At 43.4% G+C, this 14,898-nt stretch overlaps 1 protein-coding gene across 2 annotated transcripts in view; it reads left to right on the plus strand.

Annotated features, from left to right (window-relative positions):
- The window catches only part of AHCTF1 (AT-hook containing transcription factor 1), a 1,009,458-nt gene that overhangs the window by 806,450 nt on the left and 188,110 nt on the right, over positions 1–14,898 (plus strand). The gene's annotated exons all lie outside the window — the stretch shown is intronic.

A 14,898-nucleotide genomic window follows, 5' to 3' on the forward strand; every position in this document is an offset into this window, starting at 1 on the left:
AAAGGAGTCAGGAGATAGTCTTACAAGGGCAGGCCATCTCAAACAATCCCATTAGATGTGCCATTGTTGCAGTGGATACAACAGCAAGTGGTGTTAACACCAGTGTTATAAGAAGGCATGCTTGGCTGAGGTACTCAGGCTTCAAGCCAGACATACAGCAGGCAGTTCTAAACATGCCTTTCGATAAAGAACACTTGTTTCGCCCAAAGGTTGATGCCACCATTGACAAATTCAGAAACAGCTAAAGCTATGGGGGCCTTACTAACTACACCAAGTAGGGGTACTTTTCGTTGGCCACAATTTAAAGGAGGCTTCAAGACATCATCTACCAAGCATTCCACCTCCCAAACCAAACAGGGAACACCATTTTTACAATAGAGGTTCCTTCAGAGGCTCTTACAGGGGCACAAATAATAGGCAAAGGTAAGGTGTCAACCTCTAGAGGTTCTGCTTCAAATACAAGACAGTAACTGCCTGTAAATCCCTACGGCACACACCTCTCCAGTGGAGGTGAAACTAGCAAATTTATATCCCCAATGGTCCAATATCACCACAAATCAATATATTATTTCAATTATCCAACAGGGTTATTGTCTAGAACTAATTTCCACGCCACCAAATGTTTCCCTTCGTGCTCACAAACTCTCACACGATCATCTTTCTCTTGAAAGAAGAGGTACAATCCCTTCTTCTCAAAGGAGCTATAGAACCAGTTCCCCTGTCTCAACAAGTGTTAAGAGTATGTTCCCTATACTTCCTTATACCAAAGAAAGACTGGTAATTTAAACCAATTCTAGATCTCCCACATCTCAACCGATACATACTTTCTGAGCATTTTTTTATGGTCACTCAGCAAGATGTTATTCCCCTATTACAGCAGGGACATTACATGACAGCATTAGATCTCAAAGAAGCTTATTTCCACATTCTAATATACCCAGTACATCGCAAACAACTCAGATTTGTCATTGCGGGAAAACATTATCAATTCAAGGTTCTACCATTCGGGGTAACTACTGCTCCCAGGGTATTCACAAAATACTTAGCGGTCATCTCAATTGTCCCTTCTTGTTCAGACAATTTAGAAATGGATAATTAAAAATCGCATTCAGTTACTGGCAGAATATCTCCCAGGAATGGACAATCCGTTTGCAGACCTCCTAAGCAGGATGCAGCAACAAGTCCACGAATAGGAACGTAACCCACAATACTTCACCAGTACTTTCACCTGTGGGGAACACCAGAAATAGATCTTTTTGCCACCATTGAAAATTAAAAATGCCAAAACTTTGGGGCCACATACCTATATCGTCAGTCCAAGGGCAAAGCTCTACGGATGAATTGGTCAGGGATATTTGCTTACGCTTTTCCTCCTCTCCAACTCATTCCATTTCTGGTTCGCAAACTGCGACAAACGTCACACACCATTATCCTTGTAGGCCCCACATGGGCATGTCAGCCTTGGTACACAACACTGTTGGATCTGTCTGTGGCTCCCCACCAGAAACCTCTGAACAGACCTGACCTTTTGACCTCAAAAGTGAGGTCAAATTAGACATCCAGATCCCAAAAAACGTAATCTTGCGATATGGCTCCTGAAGTCATAGTTTGGATATTTACAACTTCCCTCTGAATGTATGGACATGCTTAGCGAGGCATGTAAACCTACGACTAGACAGGGTTATGTTGCAAAATGAAAACTGATTGTAGGTTACTGTCAACCTAAACACATTGATCCACTCAAAGCATCAGTGCAAGACATTGTTACCTGCTACATTTACAAAAGGCAAATTTAGCATACTCGTCTATTAAACTTCATTTAGCAGCTATAGCTGTTTACCGCCAAAACAGACAACATATTTATTTGTTCAGAATTCCTGTAATTAAAGCATTTATGGAAGGACTTAAGAGTGTTAATACTTCCAGGGTTCTTCCAGCTCCAGTATGGAACCTTAATGTTGTCCTTACTAAACTCATGGCTCCACCGTTTGAACCCACGCACTCCTATTCTTTGTAATTTCTTTCATGGAAAGTTGCCTTTTTAGTGGCTATCACTTCCTAAAACGTGTAAGTGAATTACAAGCTTTCACTTTAGAAGAACCCTTTTTCCAAATACATAATGATAGAGTAGTCCCTAGGACAAACCCTAAATTTCTCCCAAAAGTAGTTTCACCATTTCACATTAACCAATCAGTTGAGTTACCTGTTTTTTGGCCACAGCCAGACTCATTCGTTGAAAGAGCTCTGCACACACTAGATGTTAAAAGAGCCCTTATGTATTATATTGATAGGACTAAGGGGGTCATTCTGACCCTGGCGGCTGGTGGCCGCCAGGGCCACCGACCACGGGAGCACCGCCAACAGGCTGGCGGTGCTCCCACGAGCATTCTGACCGCGGCGGTTCAGCCGCGGTCAGAAGCGGAAAGTCGGCGGTCTCCCGCCGACTTTCCGCTGCTCGGGGGAATCCTCCATGGCTGCGGAGCGCGCTCCGCAGCCATGGGGATTCTGACACCCCCTACCGCCATCCTGTTCCTGGCGGGTCTCCCGCCAGGAACAGGATGGCGGTAGGGGGTGCCGCAGGGCCCCTGGGGGCCCCTGCAGTGCCCATGCCCATGGCATGGGCACTGCAGGGGCCCCCATAAGAGGGCCCCGCAAAGTATTTCAGTGTCTGCCATGCAGACACTGAAATGCGCGACGGGTGCAAACTGCACCCGTCGCACCCCTGCAACTACGCCGGCTCAATTCTGAGCCGGCGTCCTCGTTGCAGGGGCATTTCCTCTGGGCCGGCGGGCGCTCTTTTGGAGAGCGCCCGCCGGCCCAGAGGAAATGTTAGAATGGCCGCCGCGGTCTTGTGACCGCGGTGCGGTCATTTGGCGGCGGAACCTTGGCGGACGGCGTCCGCCAAGGTTAAAATCAGGCCCTAAGTGTTTAGAAAATATAAACAGCTTTTTGTAGAATTTTCAATGCCTCATCCAATTTCAAAAACTGGGATAGCTAGATGGATTGTCAAGTGTGTTCAGACTTCCTATCTGAAAGCTAAAAGACAATTACCTACAGCTCCTAGAGCACATTCTACCAGAAAAAGGTGTTTCTATGTTTTCTTTTAGGAAACATTCCAATAGCAGGTATTTGTAAATCTGCTACTTGGTCTACACCTCACACATTCACAAAGCACTATTGTGTAGATATTTTAGCTCACCAACAAGCAAATGTTGGCTAGGCAGTGCTCAGGACACTTTTTCAGGCCACTGCAACTCCTACAGGTTCACCACTGATTATATGGAGGAGACTGCTTTACAGTCTATGCAAGGCACATCTACAGCCACACATGCCATTGAACTAAAAATTTTACTTACCCAGTAGACATCTGTTTGTGGCAGGTAGTGCTGTAGGTTCATATATATATATATATATATATATATAAGGCGCGCTTACTTTGTCTGTGCCTGTGCCAGGGAAGGACCTTTTCCTTAATTTATCTTCACACCAGCTTGACACTTCTGTCAACGACGAGGCACTCACAGGATTTTTCAAATCTTCATTTAATGGATAATATGATACCAAACAAACAAACACCAATGCGTTTCAACCTTCACGGTCTTGCCGCGTCGTTGACAGAAGTGTCAAGCTGGTGTGAAGATATATTAGATAGATAGATAGATAGATAGATAGATAGATAGATAGATAGATAGATAGATAGATAGATAGATAGATAGATATTCAATGGCATGTGTAGCTGCAGATACACATGCTATGCACAGGTCCTGCCATCTAATGTTGGGCTCGGCGTGTTAAAAGTTGTTTTTCTTCAAAGAAGTATTTTCGGAGTCACAGGATCGAGTGACTCCTCCTCTCGGTTCCATTGCGCATGTGCATTGACATCATTGTTCGATTGTTTTCTTTCCGCCGTCGGGTTTGGACGTGTTTCCTCTCGTTCCGAGATTTTGATTCGGAAAATCTTAGAAAACCTTTCTTTTCGTCTGTATTGTTTAGATTGCGCTCTCCATCTAGCATCGACCCGGTAGTACGTCGGAAACGTATTTTTGTTCGCCCTCCGGAGCGCGTGCGCCCAACTCGGGCCTACCGCATGGAAAGCCTGATGGATCGGACCGCCCTCGGTGCCACGCGAAGTATCCCTATACAGACTAGCACTTGGTTTGTAACTTGTGCCTTTCGCCAGACCATCGGGAGGAAAACTGTGGGAGGCCTGTTGATCGTTTTCCTCAAAAAAGACTCTGAGATCGCAGAGCCCGAAGGCTCGAAATGGCATCAAAGCAGTGAACATCTCAACGTTGCTGAAGAAGAGCAGATGCAGACAACAGTCTCTGTTCGAGACACAGACTCCGGACAGGAATCAGAGGATGACAGACCCATCACAGCTGGCCAGCATGTAAGTACGTCTGCCCCTACACCCCTGCACAAAAAACATTCTAAGTCCTTGGGTACACCACTGCCAAAAGGCCATGGTTCGGCCTGAAAAAAGACTGTCGGCGACCGTCCTCCGGGGTTGGCGCTGAAAAAGGCCACTCCTCCGTCGACTTCAGAGTTGAGTAAAACTGTCAAAGGCTCCATTTCGGACTCCAGTAAAAAAAAAAGATTTCGGCGTCGAAAATTCGACCGTCAGCTTCAGAGCCGAGACCTTCCACAACATTTTCGGTACCGAAAAAACAACAAACTTCAGAACCACAAAAATCCCTCTTGCACAGAGGAATAAGGACTTAATTGAGAGAAACACCTAAAACCTCTGAGGAAGAGTCAGACATTGAGCCCATTCTACAAATTATGGATGAGAGACAATCCAGGATACACATCCATAAAGACACAGGGAGGATTGTTATTGCACCTCCTTTAAAAACAAAAAGGAAGCTGTCTTTCCAAGAGGAACTAGACACTGTACAGCCACCAACAAAGGTGCAAAAACAAAAGGAGAAGCCAATATTTCTTCATACTTCTCATTCTCCTCAAATATCTCTCACCTCACACCAGCCCTCCATAATGCCTTCTCCAACACACTCATTTTATTCACAAGGAGATATAGCAGGCCCATGGGATCTTTATGACTCTGATCCCATCCCAGATATTGACCCAGATACTTACCCATCGATTCTCCACCAGAAGATACCACTGCATACAACCAGGTCATATCCAGGGCTGCAGCTTACCATGAGGTAACAATATATTCAGAGCCATTAGAAGAAGATTTTTTATTTAATACACTATCTTCAACACATTCCAAGTACCAGTGCCTCCCAATGTTACCAGGCATGGTAAAACACGCAGACCAAATTTTTAGCGAGCCTGTAAAATCTAGGATTATCACACCTAGAATAATGAAAAAATATAAGCCTGCACCTTCTGACCCAGATTATATTACTCATCAGGTGCCTCCAGATTCAGTAGTAGTCAGTGCAGCACGAAAGAGTGCAAATAGGCAGTCTTCAGGAGATGCACCTCCTCCTTATAAAGAGAGCAGAAAGTTTGATGCAGCAGGGAAAAGAGTTGCTTCACAGGCAGCAAACAATGGAGAATTGGCAATTCTCAAGCACTGCTAGCCCGCTATGATATGGCCCATTGGGATGAAATGCAGGACATTATACAGCATCTCCCAAAAGAACACCAAAAGAGGGCACAACAAGTGGTAGAGGAAGGGCAAGCCATTAGTAATAATCAAATAAGATCTGCACTTGATGCTGCAGATACGGAGCGTAAACACGGCCATCACAATCAGAAGACATGCATGGCTACGCTCCTCTGGTTTTAAACCAGAAATTCAACAGGCTGTACTTAACATGCCTTTTGATTAGAAGCACCTCTTTGGCCCAGAAGTGGACACTACAGTTGAAAAACTGAGAAAGGACTCAGCTACTGCGAAAACAATGGGCACTTTGTACACCACATAGAGGTTCATTTTGCAGACCACAGTTTCGAGGAGGTTTTAAAGCACAATCCTCAGAGGCTTCTATCTCACAAACAAAGCAACCACATCAAACCAGTATCAACGAGGTGGTTTTAGAAAAACATTTAGAGGTCAATACTTTAGGAATAGAGGTAAATTCCAAACCTCTAAACAAACACAACCAAAGCAGTGACTTCCTTCCACTCCACGCATCTCCTGTGGGGGGAAGACTACAGCAGTTCCACTCTCATTGGCAAAATATCACCACAGACAACTGGGTATTATCAATTATCCACAATGGCTATTGCCTAGAATTGATAACCCCTCCAAACATTCCACCAAGATATCGCAAGTTGTCCCCAGAACATACAGTTCTGTTACAACAAGAGGTTCAATCTCTAATACTCAAACAAACAATAGAATTAGCTCCACAGTCCCAACAAGGAACAGGAGTATACTCACTATACTTCCTAATTCCAAAAAAAGATGGCAGCCTCAGGCCCATATTAGACCTCAGGGCCCTCAATCTATACATCTTGTCAGAGCATTTTCACATGGTAACTCTGCGAGATGTTATTCCATTACTGCAAAAACAAGATTTTATGACTGCTCTAGACCTCAAAGATGTGTATTTCCACATACCTATCCACCCAGCTCACAGAACATACCTCAGGTTTGTCATAGCAGGAAAACACTACCAGTTCAAAGTGTTGCCATTTGGCATAACAACAGCTCCAAGGGTGTTCACAAAGTGTCTTGCAGTAGTAGCGACATACTTAAGAAGACAACACATCCATGTCTTTCCATATTTAAATGATTGGCTAATAAAATCAAACAATCTTACACAATGCCAAAAGCATACGTGTTATGTGATAGAAACTCTACACACACTAGGGTTTTCTATAAACTACCAAAAGTCAGACCTTCAACCAGCACAAGTACAACTGTATCTAGGTGCCATCCTAAATACTCAACTAGCTCTAGGGTATCCATATATACAAAGGATACAAGCTTTCCAAAATTGAATACCACTCATACTGCCAAGTCAACAATACACTGTAAGATTTATCATGAAGATTTTAGGAATTATGGTATCTTGCATAGCAATAGTCCCACATGCAAGATTAAACATGAGGCCCTTACCACAGTCCCATGCACAACAATGGTCACAGGCACACGGTCAACTTCAAGATCTAGTGTTGATCAACTGCCAAACACATATATCCCTTCAATGGTGGAATTGCAGCAATTTAATGAAGGGGCGGTCATTTCAAGACCATGTGACTCAAATCATAATTACAACAGATGCATCAATGATTGGATGGGGAGCTCACCTAAACAATCCGACCATTCAAGGGCAATGGGATGTCAGACAGGAACAGCTACATAGGAACCATTTAGAATTATTATCTGTGTTCCTTGCCCTAAAAGCATTTCAACCTCTTCTCAAACAGAAGAATGTTCTCATAAAAGCAGACATGACAACCATGTATTATCTCAACAAACAGGGAGGGACACATTCATCTCATCTGTCCCTTCTAGCCCAAACAATTTTGAAATGGGCAATTCACAATCAAATTCATCTACGAGCACAATACATTCCAGGAATAGACAATTAGTTGGCAGATCTCCTCAGCAGAAATCACCAACAAACACACGAATGGGAGATTCACTCCCAAGTACTTCAAAAGTACTTTCAAAGGTGGGGCACACCACGCATTGATCTATTTGCAACAAGCGAAAACACAAAATGCCAAAACTTCGCATTCAGACACCCACATCCCCTATCCAAGGGCAATGCTCTATGGATCAATTGGTCAGGAATATTTGCTTACGCTTTCCCCCCCCTCTCCCACTCCTTCCATTTCTAGTCAACAAATTGCGTCAAAAGTCACTGAACATGATACTCATAGCACCAACATGGGCACGCCAGCCTTGGTACACAACACTATTAGACCTATCTGTAGTAACTCACTACAAACTCCCAAACAGGCCAGATTTGTTAACACAAAACAAAGGTCAAATCAGGCATCCAAACCCCAATGCTCTCAATCTAGCAATTTGACTCCTGAAGTCATAGAATTTGGTTATTTAAATCTTCCATCTGAATGTATGGAAGTAATTAAACAAGCAGGAAAACCTACTACTAGACAGTGCCAAGCAAACAAGTGGAAAATATTTGTCTACTATTGTCAGTCTAAGACCATAGATCCACTTACAGCATCTATACAAGATATTGTTTGCTATTTACTTCATTTACGGAAATTTAATTAGACATTTTCCTCCATAAAAATACACCTTACTGCAATATCTGCATACTTATAAACTATTCAACATACTTCTCTATTCAGAGTTCCTGTTATCAAAGCCTTCATGGAAGGATTAAAACACATCATTCCACCCAGAACACCACGTGTTCCATCATGGAATTTAAATATTGTACTTACCAGACTCATGGGACCACCTTTTGAACCCATGCACCCTTGCCAAATTCAATTTTTAACATGGAAAGTTGCCTTCCTTGTGGCTATTACTTCTTTAAGAAGAGTTAGTGAAATACAAGCATTCCCTCTTGAAGAACCTTTTTTCCAAGTGCACAAACATTAAAGTTGTACTATGAACAAATCCAAAATGTCTACCAAGTGAAGTATCTCCTTTTCATATCAAACAAACAGTGGAATTGCCAGTCTTCTTTCCACAGCCAGATTATGTGGCAGAAAGAGCTCTTCATACCATAGATCTCAAAAGAGCTCTTATGTACTACATAGACAGAACAAAAAAATTTAGGAAAACAAAACAACTTTTTGTTGCTTTCCAACAACCACATACAGGCAATCCTATATCAAAACAAGGTATAACAAGATGACTTGTTAAATGTATACAAACATGTTATATCAAAGCCAAAAGGCAACTTTTGATCACTCCTAAAGCACATTCTACAAGAAAGAAGGGTGCGACAGTGGACTTTTTAGGAAACATACCAATGGTTGACATATATAAAGCAGCTACATGGACAACCCCTCATACATTTACAAAACAGTACTGTGTTGATGTCTTCTCACAGCAACAAGCCACTGTAGGCCAAGCTGTCTTAAAGACACTATTTGAAACAACTTCTACTCCTATAGGCTAGCCACTGCTTTTTGGGAGGACTAACTGCTTTGTAGTCTATGCATAGCATGTGTATCTGCAGCTACACATGCCATCGAACGGAAAATGTCACTTACCCAGTGTACATCTGTTCGTGGCATGTAGTGCTGCAGATTTACATGCACCCTCCTTCCTCCCTGGAAGCCTCTAGTCGTTTAAGTTACTAACATTTGTACATATGTATATACATTTACATTTGCATGGACATCTCTGCAGGAAAACAGTCTAACAATGGAGTCGATGCCCATGCGCAATGGAACCGAGAGGAGGAGTCACTCGATCCCGTGACTCCGAAAAGACTTCTTTGAAGAAAAACAACTTGTAACACTCCGAGCCCAACACTAGATGGCAGAATCAATGCATAGCATGAGAATCTGCAGCCCTACATGCCACGAACAGATGTACACTCTGTAAGTGACATTTTCCATATATATATTTATATCTATATATAGGCTCACTCCGAGCCCAACACTAGATGGCAGACTTATGCAAAGCATGGGAATCTACAGCACTACATGCTACGAATAGATGTCTACTGGGTAAGTAACTTTAGTACTAGAACCTTGTGCAGGTAAATACAGTTGTCAATAGGTGTCAAGAATATGTCTCAAATGTACTTTGTTTAGTTTTTGTAAATACAGCAGTTTACAGGTAAGTAGCAACGTTGTATTTCAAAAGTTGACACTAGGTGCAATTTTCCATATGAGGCCATAGAGTCCTGGGGGAGTTCGGGGTGGGGAAGGGGAGTATTAGTAGAGTTAATAGGTAAGTGCTCTTCTTGGACGCCTGGGGGGTCTTCTTGGACGCCTGGTGGCTGAGTGGGGGACTCCAACCCCCAGGATTCTGTGCTGCTGCCCTCATTGTCGTAGCAACGCGGATGCTTTTTAGCGTACCGCGTACCGCGCACCGCGACCCAGCTCTTCTTGGATGCCTGGGGGCTGGGTGAGGGACTCCAACCCCCAGGATTCTGTGCTGCTGCCCTCATTGTCATAGCAACGCGGACGCTTTTAAGCGTACCGCGTCGCACGCAGGCCGTGCCCGGGCAAAGGGCGAGCCCGTCTGCTTCCGTCAGAGACCGTCTGAGGCCGGGCTGGGCTCCCCCTCTGGGCCCTAAGGTATAGTGTTGGGTTCTCCTTGAACTTGTAACTCTTAAAAGTATTACTCTTCCTTGCGCTGAGATCTTTAACTAAAATGGGGAAGCGCAAGGCGAGGGGTAGTCCGAATTGGGTTCTGCTAAACCGAAAATATTAAAAACTAACAAAGTTACGCAACCCCTTACAAACTGCGTAACCAAAGAGATTGACAATCTGATAGAAGAAGTGGAACTGATCTTCAATAAAAAGGAGAGAAATGTACGGAAAGTGTTGAAATCGGGTACCCTGATTCTGTTTTTAACTGCTGGATCTAATGCTACTTCTGACCCACAATCTACCAGCGCCCTACCTCTGGCACTAGTTTCTCAGAGCTCCTTTACTAATGCCAGCCCCCCAACACATTCTGCATCTCAATCCAATTCTGCAGTTTTAAAAACTGATGCAATTATTCATGGAATTTCTTGCTCCAACCGCTTTTCCATATTGGAATCGCAAGACTTGGATAATTCCCAACAGACTCCTTCGGCACCATTGCTTCTTGAATGTGACCCCGTAGTGAAGACCTTTTACCATTGGTGACTAGCTTAAAGACTGATGTAGGTGAGCTGAAACTCTTACTGTCAGAAATCCTCAATTTACTTAAAAAGAAAGACCCACCTCCTCCTTGCAAACCCAAGACTACTCTTGCCAACCAACCATTCCCCTGTTTCCGGGCCTCTGCCATTTGGACCCTTGCCAGATCCTGAGAATGCTTTAGGCTCCAAGCATAGGACTCATCATAGTAGACCTTCTGTGCACCTTTCTGAAAATGTTACGCCTGTTTTTTCTTATGTAGACTTGAAATGGGACACCACACTAGTATCTTGTTGGAGCCCTCATGTGAACAATGACAACTGTATTTATATGTGCAATGTCCCTCCCCACAAATTCACAGGAAGACACATTTTCACTTATTCACAAGGTCTTGCATTGGATTTGCCATAATAGAGGCTGTGGTTCAATCATTCATGCTGACATTTCATCGGCTGAACGTTTAAGTGGTTTATCCGGTGAGCGGGACATTATAAAACGTAATCTCACAAGTCCCCATCTGGTAACTGGCCTATTGCACTTGGAAGCACGCAATCATATGACGAAGGATTCTGCCATTTTTTTAGTGATAGTTGTCCTGTCCCTGTAAACATGAGGCCGAATTTTCCATCCCGCACGATCATATCGGCATTGAATAGTGCTACAGGACACCACGGCCCAAACAAACTAATAACTGGCCCAGCCACCACGAATGACACAGGTTCGGCTTTCTAAGGCAATAACGCATGTGAACTGGAGCTCCAGGGGGCCACCTCAGATGTTGACTGACTACGTCTTTCCAGATCTCGCAACTCCAGCATTAATTTTGTTTCATCGGACCCATTATATTTAAAAGACCCATTAAGTTTAGGTGATGCACCTTTATGGGAACCTCAAATTGTTCCCACCAATAATCTTAAATCTGCACTTCCTGACGAGCATGTTAATAGTTAACATCCACATGTCATAACCTGTGAACCTAATCGCTTCATTGTCCATCAAGTGAACCTAATCGCTTCATTGTCCATCCAACAGCGCGAAGTTTATGTCCTGGAATGTGGCTGGTATCAAAAGCAAACTAGCTGATACTGAATGGGGGGTTTATGTTGATAACTTCAACATTTGTATATTTCAGGAAACATGGGCTACGTATAGATATATAGGCAGGGGTACTGTTTCTTTTCCAAAAAAGCCACGCTGTCCTCAGCTGGCAGGGCAATAGGGGGACTATGTACATGGGTAAAAATAAGCGGTGTGCGGAGTAAAAGAGATACATGTAGAATCTCCCGATATTTTAGCTATAGCAATACAGCTAAATTTAGCCATCCCGGTCCTGTGTATAAACATCTATAATAGACCGGGCCCTTCCAATCAACGGTCAGCTACCATAGATCTCCTGAACACTATAATCTTAGATCTTCGTCTCAAATATCATATTATTGCGGGGGATCTCAATGCGCCAATTGAATTTAACTCTGCTCTTATTGAGGTCACACAGACTGAAGATGATGCATGAAATATCCCTCCTTATTCAATTCAGCCAAACTCATCTTTCGTTTGCAGCAGGGTTCTGCAGATAATAGATCTCATGATACTCCATGGCCTTCGGCTTGGTAATGGCTGTTTTCCATCTGACACCCCTGCAAAGCCAACCTTCTTTAGGGCATCATTTAGTAGTACCTTGGATTATATTCTTTTTGACTTCAGGGTCTGGTATCACATATTAGATGTGAAAGTGGGTTACCCACACACTAGTGATCATGCGCCTCTCCAAATTGTATATGATAGAATCCTTTTATCAGGAGTTGCGTCTTTCCCTGCTCCTGTATTTCCTGGCGTCTTGAAGCTGTCCAGCAATAGACGTACGGTGAGATGGGATTCTTTCCAGAGATCCAATAAGTTACGGGACAAATTGCGTGCATTAGTTTCTAGACATCAGCTTTTTGATGATCACTTCTCATTAACCTCATTTGAAGTCATGTCCCTCCATTCGGGTCTCTTTGTCACTCTTAAGGAACTGTTCTCTAAACCTGCTAGTAACAACTCTTTTTCTTATTCTAGCAGTAAGTGGTTTGATAAGAGATGCAGAGAGGCCAAAAGTATTTGGATTAAAGTGTTAAGAACCAAAGATAGGGAAGACATTATCAAGGCTAGGCGAACTTAAGTTTACACGTCTTGCATATGGAGACATGAGTATGAGGAGGGACTTTGGAGTGAACTCGCAGAAGCTGCAAGGGTCCATGATTCTAAACGTTTCTGGATCTTGGTTGCTTGCAGCGACCGAAACCAAGCACTTAAGCCAGAGTGCCATATTGCCCCTGAAACCTGGCTTTCTCATTTTAAGGAGCTGTATGGCTCTTTATCTGATCGTGATCCCATTAGCTCTGGAGAGATGTCGCTGTCTCATCTATCAGCAATTTCTTTCCCTCCCTTCTCAATAAAAGAAACTGAGCTGGCAATTACTACTCAAAAATCAGGGAAAGCTCCAGGGCCTGATGGGATCCCTTCAGACATGTATAAAGCAGACTTGAACAACTGGATCCTGTACGTAAATAGGATTTCCAATACCGTCTTGATCAACAGGTCCTATCCTGACTCATGGAAGGAGGCAATTATTGTGCCGATACATAAGAAAGGGGAGAGAGGTTTACCAGGGAACTACAGACCTATTAGCCTCTTAGACAGTTTACAAAAAATATTTTGTTATCAGCTATTAAGCAGGCTGAAGAAATGGATAGAGAAGAATCAAGCATTAAGTCATCTCCAGGCAGGATTCAGAGACAAAGTCAGCACCATCGATCAGGTCTTCCGCTTAATCACCATAAAATGGAAAATTGTTGATGTGGATGCAGGCTTTTGACCTTGTCCCACGTCATAAACTGTGGGAACTTATGAGCATTGCAGGGGTCCCTTGCTCTTTGTTAAATATAATCAGAGACCTCTATACCGGCAATCAAGCCAGAATTCGTTGGGGACCGGATGGTGAACTAACCCCAGAGTTTCCCACAGATGGCGGCGTGAGACAGGGTTGTGTACTTGCCCCTATATTGTTTCTTCTATTCATTAACGCATGTATCCCCTATCTTTTGGAATGCCCTAGTGATGCCTCGTACTTGCTGACTACACCTTGTTAATATCCCAAATAGCCATAGGCCTCTCAAACTTGCTTTCGAGGTTTATGGATTTCTGCAAAGATCACGGTTTGGGAATCAATTCATCAAAACTAAATATATGGTGTTTGGAGACAAAAAGCACAAGATGAGGAGACTTGCTCGTTTAGAGGGTGCAGCATTGGAAAGAGTGGGCACTTTCGATTACTTAGGTTTAAAATTAGAAGACTCACATAAATGGCATGCTCACCTCCAGAAGTCAACATTGTGACTGAAACAAAGGCCGGGCGGTATTATGAGATTTGCAGCTCGATCCCCCAGATTTGCTTTGACTCCTGCTCTTAAAATATATAAATCCCAAGGGGGGTGGGGGGGGACACTATATGGAGCTGAGTTGGTGGCCCATTACAATCTGGAGGATTTGCCAAGGGTGGAAAACTTGTTTTTAAAGATGTTGCTAAGAGTTCCTTCAAGTACCCCTTCCTTGCCTATTCGAATAGACCTAAATCTTCTACCGATCTAACAGATTGCCGCCCTAAGACCATTGCTGTTTTGGATTCGTCTATGGTCATTAGACGCTCTCACTCCATATAGACTCGGGCTGACCAACTTGGTGGGCACTAATTTTACTTCTAGAATTAGGTGGTGTGCTTACGTAGAACGGTCCTTCTCTCGTCTTGGCTTGGACTTATTGGAAGGACCCTTCCTCTATTCCTAAAAATGCTGTACAGATCTTGAAAGACGCAGTTTGGCTCAATTTTCAAAGTTTGCAATTGGCCGCAGTATCACCCTTCGCTATGACCGATAGCTTTTTACAAATTAAATGTCACCATGAGTTTGAGCATTACATGAATGTAATACTTTCCCCATTTGCTCGCGCCCTGTATACCAGATTTAGAATATGGTCTCTTCCTTTGCGTACCCTAGCTTACAAATGGTCCAATACAAACAGTAGGTCCAAGCTATGTCCCATGGGCTGTGAGAATGAAGTAACTGTTACCCGTGTTCTTTTTCAATGCCCTGCATACCGTAAACAGATGGTTCTTTGGCTTATCCCTCTATGCAAACAAATGGGTTT

The sequence above is a fragment of the Pleurodeles waltl genome, chromosome 5, assembly GCF_031143425.1.
Source record: "Pleurodeles waltl isolate 20211129_DDA chromosome 5, aPleWal1.hap1.20221129, whole genome shotgun sequence".
NCBI classification, from domain to species: Eukaryota; Metazoa; Chordata; class Amphibia; order Caudata; family Salamandridae; genus Pleurodeles; species Pleurodeles waltl.